At 29.6% G+C, this 13,229-nt stretch overlaps 1 pseudogene; it reads left to right on the top strand.

Moving 5' to 3' along the window:
* LOC141691403 (uncharacterized) overlaps nt 1-13,229 on the top strand; it is a 508,513-nt pseudogene that overhangs the window by 314,865 nt on the left and 180,419 nt on the right.

Below are 13,229 nucleotides of genomic sequence, written 5' to 3'. Positions count from 1 at the left end.
TATGAGCAAAAAATCTACTTACGAGCTCTATGTTGACCAAATTCATTATGAATAAACATTCAGTGTTTTATTTTAGATTTGATATGTCCAAGACTGCCTTCTATCTTTGTTAAAATCTGGTGTGGCAAGTGTAGTAAGAAATTTATTTATCAACAGGATTGAGAATCATTCTCTGTTTTTGCCGATTCGTTTCCAACAAGTGGATGGTTCCAGTGATTCATGGCAGTCGCTTCTTCATAATTCATCTGCCTCTTTTTCATGGGAAGATCTAGGCAGACCACGTCAGTTGGAACTCTTGGTGGATGGTGATGACCGTTCAAAATCACTAAAGTATAGTATTGATGAGATATCTGACCATCAGCCTGTTTTTGTTACAGAATAACCTACAAGAGTTCTACGTATTAACATCCCGAGAGAGGATAAAGTTAATGTTATAAAAATTAGTGATTGGATGCCGGAGAATGAACCTGAAGCAACTTTAAGTAGAAGCACTTCTTTTTCTTCGATCCCACTTTTCGAAAATGATAATCTTCAACAATCAACTTTGAATAGTGAATTTTATGTTATTTTGGAGATTGCTGAGCTCGGGCTATCCATCATTAACCATACACCTGAGGAGATATTATATCTTTCTTTGCAAAGCCTTCTGTTGTCATATTCAACTGGCTTTTTGAATACAAACATCTCTCCATTTTCATACAAGATCATATCTCTTTAGTTATTTGTTTGACTGCTTTAGCTGGATTACTTTTTGAACATTTAATATTTTATTTATTATTATTTTATCTCAGGTACCTTTTTGTCAAAAGTGCAGTATTATGACTAACTTTCACTTGTATAATTTGCTTTGGATTACTCTACATTGCAATCACTATTCAATTTTTTTACTTTATCGCAAGTTAAATCCTTGCTTTGCTTGGTTTGACATATGTTATTGCTCTTGCACCAAGGATCTCTCTTTTAATTCCTTGACCGGTGATCTTCCTGAAAACTTCAGCGCCTTTTCAAGCATGGCCAATATGTAAGTGTTAAGGTTATTTCACAGTTTTGGTTATATTTATAAGATCCTTTTTGGCTTCAATGTTAATTGTTTTGCAGGTATTTGCAAAACAACCAGGTCACGGACATTATAAATGTCCTTGCTAATCTATCCCTGCATATTTTGTGAGTAAGACAAGTCTACTACTTAGTAAGGGCTATCAATTTAATATTAATAACTCTATTATATCTACATTCTCAGGAATGTTGGAAATAACCGTTTTAGCGTTTGGAAACCTGATCCACTAAAAAGCATTATTCAGTAAGTATTTGTCACATTAGTTTCCTGATTATATTATGTGCCAAGTAGATAATTTTATATTTAAGGAGTATATGCTTGATATTGTAACAGGAGAGAGGGTAACTCTTGGAGTTCAGGTCCTACACCACCTCCTCCACCTGGAACTCCTCCAGTCAATAGTGAATACCGAAATAGAAAATTAAGTGATAATAACTCATCAGATGGTGGAAGCAAGAAATCAGGTATAGGCGGTGGTGGTGTGGCAGAAATTTTCATATCCATTTTAGTTGTTGGAGCCGTGGTTGCATTCTTTATAGTGAAGAGAAGGTCCAAAAAGTCATCTGCAGATATAGAGAAAGCCGATAGTCAGCTATTTACTTCTTACGCTTCACAAGAAGTCCAAGGTACCAATCTTCTTCATTCAATAGAAAAATTTATAACTTTTTCTCTCAACAGATCTCATCACCCTTTTCAGAAGCTCTTCTCCGAGCATCATAAACCTACGAATAACACTCTTGAGATTTATGACATTAATAAAAGTAAATAGTTCCACATATAATCTATATTGTAGTCATATTAAGGTGTTACATTATGACTATCTCATGTTTTGGCTACTGATACTTATCATAACTTATGACATCTTAGCTACTGAAAAGTTCATATGAACAAAAATGTCTCTTGAATTATATATCTTGAGTTTTTTGGACCTACTCATTTGTAGTTCTATTGCTATCTTGCTGTTGTTTGATTCTAAATGTTACATGACTCAAAATACTGTTAGTGATTTGAAACAGAAAATTTACTGGAACCTGATGGAAAGTTGTAGTTCAGTAGTTGTCATTTTTTGTGCAAAAAGTCTGTCATCAATCGCGTCTTCTCTAAATGTAATGCAAATTTCATGTATGTTGTAGGTTAGCTGCTAACAGTCAACTAATATTGGATCAATTAGGAACTGCAAAAGGTGTAAACAAAAATATAATTTTTAAATACTCAGCAGGCACTTACCTATAAGGCCCCACTCCAATCTCCAAAGTTCTGTTTATTTCTTAACATGATTCAGGATGCTTCTTATAGCATCTTGGTGGATATTAGTTTTAATACATATACATCATGTTCTTTCATATAAAAGTTATCAGCAGGTTTCCGTAAAAACTTCTTGAAAACACACATCAATACAGAAAAAGTTATCTTCTGCTATGCTGGATGAAAATTGAGGTGCTTTTCCCTTTGCCGAAGAGTACTACTTGGAAATGGCAGAAGCCTGTCTTTCTAGCCAAGTCGAAGAAGATGGACCGGTAAGGAAGAGCAAGTATAAACAACAAATATGATATGTGAATAACTATAATGCTTTGGCCTGGCTTCACAATTCTTATTGTGTTTTATCATTTTTTACATATCATAATTAAATAATGGACAATCTACGGGTATATTACTGGAATTAACTAAAGTTACCTATGATGAACCTCAAATCATTTATATGTTTAGATAATTAGTTTGGCCTTTTGTGTAATATTTATTATAGGTATGAACACTTGAAAAGCAACTAAAGGTAACCTTTGCAGGAGGGTCTGATGATGAAATCTTAGAACAGTGAAAATTAGAGGCAACAGATCATCCCATGTATAAAAAGGTTTCACACTCATCTCTTTTTTGTTATAAAACTACTCCAAGCTGCAGCTTTGACAAGTCTTTCTCTTTTTTGAAAAACAAGATCACTTCAAAGCATTAGTTAATATTTAGAGAATAATAATTTTATGGCTAACTGAAGTTGCACAAATACTTGAAGACTCGAATTGCATATTTATGGAATAAATAAAAGGGGGAAGGCCCAGTGATTGGTGTTGCAGCTGCGAAGATAAAAAATGAATACAATTTTTTTTTAGAATTTTGCCAAGGAATTTGTATAGAAAGAAATTGTTGTTAGATCATCAATATATGTATTGGAATTTAGGGAGCATTTTTTTGATATTGCAGTGAGTTGTCAGTCTATTACGTGGCTTGGTCCGCTTCACTCAGCAGGTCATTATTTTTATTTGCTGATTGAAGGTAATTATATCTGGCCTTACAAAAGTTGATTCAGATCGTTTGATGATATATATTTCTAATTAAATTTCTGATTGGTTGTTTTTATTTTCTTTTAGAATTTGCTTATATTATCATTCCCATTCTATGTTCTAATCTTAATTTAGATATTTTTATTCTTGTTGAGATATAAAAATTTGAAAGTTAGATATCATAGTGCATAACAGTGTTATGTCCACGAAACAAATTATAAAAGAAGCAAATTCCAGAATCTGTCCAATCTAGCTCCTTGCATGTTTAAATTTTGCGTGTTTGGCCATACTGTATGTTTGAAACTCAATACCTCAAACAGACCAGTTTATAGTGTTTTAGGCACGAGCAACTGGATTTGGCTGGGTGCTATAATATAAGCACCATTTATAATCTTCATTTTACTTATCGCAATACATACACAATACTACATGTTTATATTACTCCCTCCGTCCCTTTCAATTATTTACATTTTTTATAGAGTGTTCGACACACATTTTAAGGTGCATATAAAGTATTGTTCTGTAAATTTTTTTACAATTTTATTTTTCTGAATAAAAATTAAAACATTCAACTTTTATTCAGAAAAAGAAAATTATAAAAATTAGTTACATAACTATACTTTTTATGTACCTTAAAATGCGTGTCGGACACTTACTCAGAAATGTAAACAATTGGAAGGGACTGAGGGAGTATTAGTATTAGAAACATCATAATAATAGTATTTTTCCAAATAATTTTGCGTGTTTTAAGTACATTAGTTATCTCCCAGTTACTCTTAATAGGCTAATTGAGAACAAAAGAAACTGCATTTGACGACCCCCCTTCTTATTGTACTTCCAATTCAGACCATATGGTTCCACACATATTGTAAAGGATGCCATGATCCTGCCTTTGTTTAATTTTCATCACAGGTTTGTAAAATCTCGCCATAAAATTTTATATATTATTTATGTTTTTGGGTGTTCGGGAGGGAATCTGCTTATTTTAGTGGCAAGCAGTGGTAGCTCGTAGGAAATTCTTTACTGATTTTCATAAAAAAAACTCTAAGATGGAAAAAAATGCAATCATCCATAAGTCTCTTAGGTTTCATATTTGACCACTGATTGAATATAATTTAGTTACCCTCTTTCCCCTTTGCAATCATGTTACCTTAATAAATAGTCAATGGATTTGTCTTTAAGTATCTTCTATTAGATTTGATTATTTCAGGTCTTTCATCTTTATGAAATTCTATTGTGTTCCTCTTATTCAGACTTTACAAGTGTACATTATCATGCGACTGATATGAGCATATTGGTTTTTTTAAAATAGGTTGGGGAAGAAGAGAAGCCTGGCAAACGAATAAATCGTGTAGGAGAGTTCTCTCAGCTCACACAAGAGTGCTCAGTAAAAAGTGAAGAGAATTAGTACAATGTCCAATTTCTATGCATTGGTACCATGACATGTAAAAAGTGTATAATGTATAAATAGTTGGATGTGTTCATGTTTGAGAAGCCAATGGGATTTTTGTGTGAGAAATGTTATAGTTGCTTCAAGTTTGATCTCTAGAATCTCAAGTTGGGCAGAGCACTGCCCAAAATTTTTGTTACTCAGACAAAATTTAGTGTTTCCATGTACTAAATGATAACCTAAAAACAAAACTTCTCATGCTTATGACCCCTGAGAGAAAACTGAAAAACAAAACTTCTCATGCTTATGACCCTGAGAGAAAACAAGAGTAAGTTGATTTTTAATGGAGAACCTCAGTGTCTCTTAACATCTATAGCATTTGGTAGAATTTAGAAATTTGAGTGAATGCAAAATTACTTGAATGTTTAATCTTAATTATTATCAACCCCTACTTACGGAGCAATCTGAAATGAAAATTAGTTGTGAAAGTATAGGAGTTGCATTAGTAATAGTATGCGGTAACTATTATACATAATTCATATTATGCTATTATGTAAAACATATATAAAAATGGTTTCTCATCTACAAATAGTTACTTTAATTATCCGATCAAAGAATTTATAAGTTCACATTAAAAAAATCAAACTACAAATAAAAAGAAACACTTTATCTCATTCAATTTTTTAAAAATTTAAAAACTACTTAACTAACTTAATTTATAATTATTACTCCCTCTGTTATTTTAAACAAAAATAAAAAATTGAAAAATATTTACAATTTTTTAACTACTTAAAAAACGTAATTTGGTATTTTCATAAAATTACTCGCATCACAATCATCATTAACAAAATATTCTTATAAAATAATATAATATATCATATATAAATTTGAGGCGTCGTATTAAGGTAAAAAAAACATCTTATACTGAATTTGAAATTTTATTTTTAAATTTTTAATTAAACATTGAAAATGCATAAAAAATTTGATGGGACATAATAAATATTTTAGAGAGAAAAATTAAAAATCGTAATGAGAGCAAAGTTACAAAATGATGAGAATCATATTTTGTGATAAATTTTAGCTCTTAACTTCATTTTAAAAATTAAATCATTTATCTAGCAACACAATTATTTTATACATAGTAGAATTTTTAACACTATTTCAAAAACGGAGATAATGCATAGTTCGATTTTGATAAATACTGTAATAAAATTATATTTTTCTTAAATTTTTTCTTTTAATTAAATTTCTTTTCAATTCATTTTTGTCAATATTAATATAAAATTCAACGATACGTTGTGAGACGACTTCGAATAATGTTCTATTGTACAATTATATAAAATAATACTAAGTAAAACTCATATTTTGTAATAAATTTTCACATCAAATTTCATTCCAAACGTAATTAATTAAATCAAATGAACATAAATTTAAATGTTTAATAAATTTTATAAGATTTAATAAAAATGATGTGAAATTATTGCACAGTTCAATATTTATACATCATAAACTTATGATCATATTACATTTTTTTTTAAAAAAAATCTGTATTTTATTTAAATAAATAATGTAAATTTCCCATTCAAAAGTTTACTACTTCACAATTTTTCCTCTTATGTCACTGCTAACTAAATCGTTTATTACTAGATTATATATTTTTTAAAGATAGTCCCACACATAAATTTAAATAATAAAGATTATTATATTTCTATAGTCACAATAAAAAAAATTCGATGATGATATTTGTATAATGAAATGGGATAAGACGTTGTTAGCCATATCGGGTAACATATGTTATATATTTGGATAGAGTAAAATAACAAATTTATGAAAATTATACTATGATAGAATCTTCGAACCTTATTTTAATTAAAAAAAATAATTATTAAATCAACTACACCTAATTATTATATATTATTATAAATATTAGGTTAAAATGTGTTGTTATCAAATTATGCTTTTTGAATTTTATAAAAGCACACTCATAATTTCTAAAAATTTCATAATCTTTTGCGTTAAAAAATGTATATTTATATTTCTAAATATTTTGGTATTTAAGGTTTGAAATACATGATATCACTAATATGAATTCTACATTATGAAATTTTTATTACTTTTTTTTCTTTTTATTTTGACAATTATCAATGACAGGTTATATCCTCTTGATAAATAAGAGATATTTTCAATAGTACGCCATAACTCAAATATTTTAATTAATTTTAAAATATTTTAAAGCAAAATGTGTCAAGAAAAAAAATATTTTAATTTTATAATATTTTTTTTGAAGAATTTATTTTATAATGTTTAAATTACGAGGTGTCATTGTAAGATGGCTAACAGTAATATTAAAATGAATTTTTTAACAAACATTTTTCGTTAGAAAATTAATTTAATGTACTAATGTTTATGTTTTGCAAATTGTATACATCAAATATAATCAATTAACATATTTTACTAGATTCATGGATTATCCAATTAAATTAATTTTGACGCATTTACTAATCAAGCTAGATATTTTTTAAAATTCAAATTTGAATCTATTATTCAAGATATTGTCATGATGTTCTCATATCACTCATTATCATACTCCTTTATTTGTTATATTTTTGAATTTTGAATTTCAAATTACTTATTTATAGAAACTATAACTAATTCATATCTTGCTTGATTTGTAAATTCGGTTAAATTAAATTGATATATACACGTTAATTACTCTTCTTCTCTCAAATTTTAAATCTCGGAATCTCATTTTATTCTTTCTTTTTGCGGATTATATGCGGATTTTAATTATGTTTCATTTTCTAATGCAGCACAATGAACAAATAGGTTAGTAAATCATATATCTTCTTTTTTCATTTTTCTTTTTATTCTTCTCTTCACTCCTTCCCTTATGTAATTTTAGTATTGTTGTTTGTATAGATATAATACGTTTGTACTATTATTCTTTACCTATATTAGTTTTGGTTTAGGCAGAAGATGGAGATGGGCTATGTACACCAACTGTTTGATTTTAGATCTCAAACATCTCATTTTCTCTATTTGTTTTTATTTTTCTTCCTATTCGCGCGATTCAGTAATATATGTTTGTACATATTATATACATATCCAATATTTGTTCGTTATATTTTTCAAATCAGTAATGACAATTTTCGTGTGTTGATTCTCTAAAGATCGTTGAAAAGGGGATGTTAAAAGAGTTTTGTTGTCAAGATTACGGTTATCTCTGAACGTTTCAATTTGTAAGATTAATTTTTACTATCTTTTGTATGATCCTTGGATGAGACAGGAGTTTAACATATCCCAAAGTCAACTTATTTGGATTGTTTGGGGTTTTTAATTCTTTTGATATTTTCTCCTTTTTATAATTTTTTAAAAAAATGATTTTTACAAAATAGTGTTATATATTATGTTTTAATATAAGTGGGTTTTTGTATTATTTTGATTTTAAAATAAAATATTGCAATAAATTGTATGTTATGTAATATTTACTGGATTTTTTTAAAAAGTATTTAATTAAAAAAATATTTACTCAGTTTTGTTGTACAAATTATTAAAATATTGACTACTAAAAACGTAAAAAAGAAATGTTAAAAATATTAGTTAACAGACTTTTAATTGGTTAAAATGTGAGAGAAAGAAAACTAAAATAAAATACTGAGATTTAACGTAAAACTATAATATCAATTTTATATTTCAAAATAAACGGAACCTAAATAACTATAATAAATAAATTAAATAAAATTAGAAGATAACCGTTTATGTTATAAAAATTACAAACTTCGAGAAAAAAATTCAAAATTGAAAAAAACTGGAGCGCGCGTAGCGCGGGCAAAAAATCCCTAGTTTCCAATTAATTAACGTAATACTTGAGAGCATATATTTGGTGCAAGAAGGAAAAATTAGTTCAATTTTAGTTGAGATAACTTACGCTTTCGTCAATGACAATGAGATGTTCTCCATTCTCTTCACCTGGTGGATTAGTTTGAATCCATTTCCTCGCAACTCTTATCATCACTATCCAGATATATTTTACATTAATTTCCAGATCTATAAAGTAATCAGAATCTGTTTCCGTACTGCTGAGATCCATTTTGAGTTTAGTAAAGCAAAGTGTGGTTAAACCATGTCCTTGCAAAAAAACTAAGTTGTTCAGCTTTATTGGTCTTTAGATATGAGTTTTGTAGTTGTCTACTTTTCAGAATTTTTGTCAGTCATGTCTACTGTTTTACTGTGCATGAAATGAAAGGGGTTGACATACCATGACAGCTAATTCCCTATGATCGGTGGTTTTCTAATGTGTGCCCAAAAGGACACAATAAGTACTAATTCCCATGAATTTGGTGTATTTTAATTCGTCCTCTAATCATAAATATTGATGGACCTCTGTATTTAAACTCCACCAATAAAAATGCATCAAACTCATAAACTCATAAAATTTAGTACTTATTGTGTGCTCTTGGACTTACATTAGAAATACCGTACATAAATCTAAAAACTAACATCTCTATATCTATAAAAATATATATATTTATGTAAATTAAACAAATATATAAATGATTTAGAAAAATTTTAAATTTAAGAAAATAAATTGGATTTCTATTTGCCAAAAAGTGGACTGCCTTTAGGTGTAGGACTAACAAAAATTTTGATATATTTAGATTTAGTTCCGTAAACATTTAGGTTGACATATTACATTTAGGTTGTTGGAAATTTGTTAGATACAACTTTAATCGTTATATGTTACGTTCTTGTCAACTTTTATTAAATCTAATTATATGTTTTTTACATTCAAGTCAATGAGACCAGAGGGAGTAGTACATAGACCTGGCAAAATGGATATCTATTCAAAAAATTAATCAAAATTCATTAAATTGAGATCCGATCCGATATCCGAATCATGCAATCTGATAATTATTCGAAAATCGATTTAACCGATCCGAAATATACCTGAACCGGAAATTTAACCGAAAATGATCTGAAATACAAGAACCGATTATAACTTGGAACCGATTAAAATCGAATAATATATTACTCGAACTGAATATAACCTGAAATAAGCAAAATTTATAATTTAAATAATTTTATGTTTATGGTAACATACTTATTTAATCATATTATTTTGCAGAAGTACATTATATTACATTAAAAATACTAAATTAAATAAAAAAGATATTTTTTTTAATCTCAAAAATTGAAAAAATAAATAAGTTATGATCCGAAAATATCTGAACCAAATTTAATCCCAACAGAATTTTGTCCGATCTTAATCCGATTTTAGTCCGAATTAGACCTGAACCGAATCATATCCGATCTGATCCGAATGGTCTTCAAATATATTATAATCTGAAAATAGATCCGATCCAAAATTGATCTGATCCGAAACTGAACCGGTTATCCGAATTATCGGGTCTAGTAGTACATATCAACCGTTTTGAGATGCCATGTAGCCGGAAGAATCAATTTAGGCCCCTGTTGGCTGTTACTTGTTAGCTATTGCATTTGCACATGATACTCTTTCACATACATGCAAAAACATCACTCAAGTTGCATGAAACCATGTCACATTTACAGAAACAATGTTAATTTCATGTCCTAACCATATCGTGTATTAGAGAGGTTGAACACACATTGTAACTCTTCTCAATTTAAATTGCATGGCCCCTTTCACTAGTAGAAAAATGACTTTCCGCGTCGCCCCTTTAGCGTCGGTTAAAGACAGATGCGACGCTGTAGATAATTTTATGCGTCGGTCGGGCAAAACGCCGACGCTATAGGTTCACTTGTAGCGTCGGTCGAGAGAACGCCGACGCTAGAGGTTCACTTGTAGCGTCGGTCGAGAGAATGCCGACGCTAGAGGTTCACTTGTAGCGTCGGTCGAGAGAATGCCGACGCTAAAGGTTCACTTGTAACGTCGGTCTAGAGAATGTCGACGCTATAGGATCACTTGTAGCGTCGGTCGGGAGAATGCCGACACTATAGGTTCACTTGTAGCGTCGGTCGGGAGAATGCCGACGCTATAGGTTCACTTGTAGCGTCGGTCGGGAGAATGCCGACGCTATAGGTTCACTTGTAGCGTCGGTGAATAGAATGTCGACGCTTTAGGTGTTATATTGATTTTAAAATTATATTATATTTATTTAATTTTATAATTATCATGTAACATATGATTATATGTATAACTAGTATTTAAGCCTGCGTTGTTTGGCTCTATAATAATAAAAGAATTATACAATAAAAATAATTAGTTAATTTTGGATTTGGATTGTATATATGATATACCATAGGTATCGTTGTTGATGAGACAAATAAAACTGATTACAAATTGTTGATGCTTAGATTTACATATATGTTGATTTAATAAAAAAATATTGTATATGATATAATTTTGAAATTAAAATATGAATATATAATTGTATTTATAATATAATTTTAAAATTATATGATATAAAATATAATTAAAGTTTTAGAAATTTATTATCAATAATATAATCTTGTTATTCACTGTCACCGGGAACATGTAATTAAATTAATTATATATGTTATAATATGAAAGTTATATTTTTTTATTATAATTTTCAAAGTAGTATATATTATATTATTGTAAAATTATATTTTAATGTATAATTGAAAATATAATAGCATATATAATTATATATAATATAATGTTAAATTGAAATGAAAATTATATTATAAATACAATTGTTTTAAAATATTATACATAATTTCAATGATCCAAGCATAAGGTATATTTATTTTGGTCAAGGAAAAAATAATATAAATATATAATTATCAGAAGAGAAGCATTAGTTTAGTACGAAAAAATGACAAAAATAGCCGATTTTTGAAAAATTTTAACAAAAATAGCCATTCTGAAAAAAGTGGCCAATTTTGGCCGATTGAATACTCCACTGTCAGTTGGGTATCCCAATTTGTATAAGATACTCCACTGTTAGTTGGGTATTTCATATATGGGATACTCCACTGCCAGTTGGGTATTTATATAAAGTGGATACTCCACTGACAGTTGGGTATCCCATCGGTCAAAGTTGGCTAACTTTTCAGAAATTGGTTATTTTTGTCAATTTTGTGTAAAAATAGGCTAAATTTGTCCTTCACCCGTTTAGTACTGGGCCTCGCCTCCCACGTTTAAGACCATTAATCAGGTCCACAAATAACTTCTCTCTCAACGAAATACAAAAACCACAGGCCCTTTATACTATACCCTGAATTCATTTACACGAAGCAGCGGCGGGACGCAGAAGAAGAATCAGCAGGCATGGTTAGTTCAAATTTCCGGTAATAATTGAACTTAATTATTTTTGTATGAATGTTTGATAGCTAGTGGAAAAAGCAAGAGGACGGAGAGGACCCCGAGATCCGATGATATTTACTTGAAGCTCATCGTCAAGGTTTGTATGTATACCTTGTGTGTATATATAATGTTAATTGTTAGATTCTAGGTTATTGTACCTGATGTGTATGCATATGTTAATTTTGCTATATTTCTTGCGAGAAGGACCGGGAGTTAGTTCATTGCGGTTATTTTGAAGAGGCTGTTTATGAGCAAAACTAATAAGCCTCCGATTTCGCTTTCTCGATTGATTCGATTCATGACTAGAAAGCAGGCATATTGGCTATTGTATGCATAGAGTGAATATGTTGCGGCATCATGGTGTTAAACCAATTCTTGTCTTCGACGGAGGTCATCTACCAATGAAGAGTGAGCAAGAGAACAAGCGAGCAAGGTATCTGAATTTGATTTTATCTGCTGGGAATTGGACAGACGTATATTTTTTTTTGTGTATTTTGTTTCATGAAGAGTGTTGGCATTGTTTGCAGATGGTACAAAGAATTTAAATTGTCAAGGAAGGATGCCCAAATGGTCAAAAGTTCACAGCCACACTTATTCTTTTGTTTTCTCAAATGATATGATTAGTTGTGTCGGTCCAAACATTCCCTAATAAAAATAGTTTAAAACTCTGAGATGCTTTGTGTACCTTTAGAAATACAGAAGATCTATCTCCATCACGTACTCCACCTGATCTGTCACTAATAATTGTAGCTGTCTTCGTACTCAGTATGCAATAATTTCTTGTATCTAGACATGCATGTTTGAGAATTTTTTGTCACGTTTTCACGGGCACTAGTTGAGTTAAGTATAAATCTTTTGTGATATATTTCAAATTAATATCTTTGATCAATTTCATTTGTGGTAGTTGTGAAAAGTTTTCTGGTCAATGATGTCAGGTATTTATTCATCACAGTTAATATTTTATTTAAAGAAAATCTAACTAGTTTTGCTGATCACAGGTCAAGAAAAGAAAATCTTGCACGCGCACTGGAGCATGAATCAGGTGGAAATCGATCCGCTGCTTATGAGTGCTATTCAAAAGCTGTTGATATAACACCCTCTATTGCATATGATCTGATTCAGGTATTGTTTGAGTTTTGCAATAAAAAATGTGTTCCACTGTTCTGCGCATAATGTTGCGTTAAGTTTATATCA

This window comes from Apium graveolens, chromosome 10 (assembly GCF_009905375.1).
Source record: "Apium graveolens cultivar Ventura chromosome 10, ASM990537v1, whole genome shotgun sequence".
Classification (NCBI taxonomy): Eukaryota; Viridiplantae; Streptophyta; class Magnoliopsida; order Apiales; family Apiaceae; genus Apium; species Apium graveolens.
Note: the sequence above shows the minus strand (reverse complement) of the source record. Positions and strands in the feature narration are given on the sequence as shown.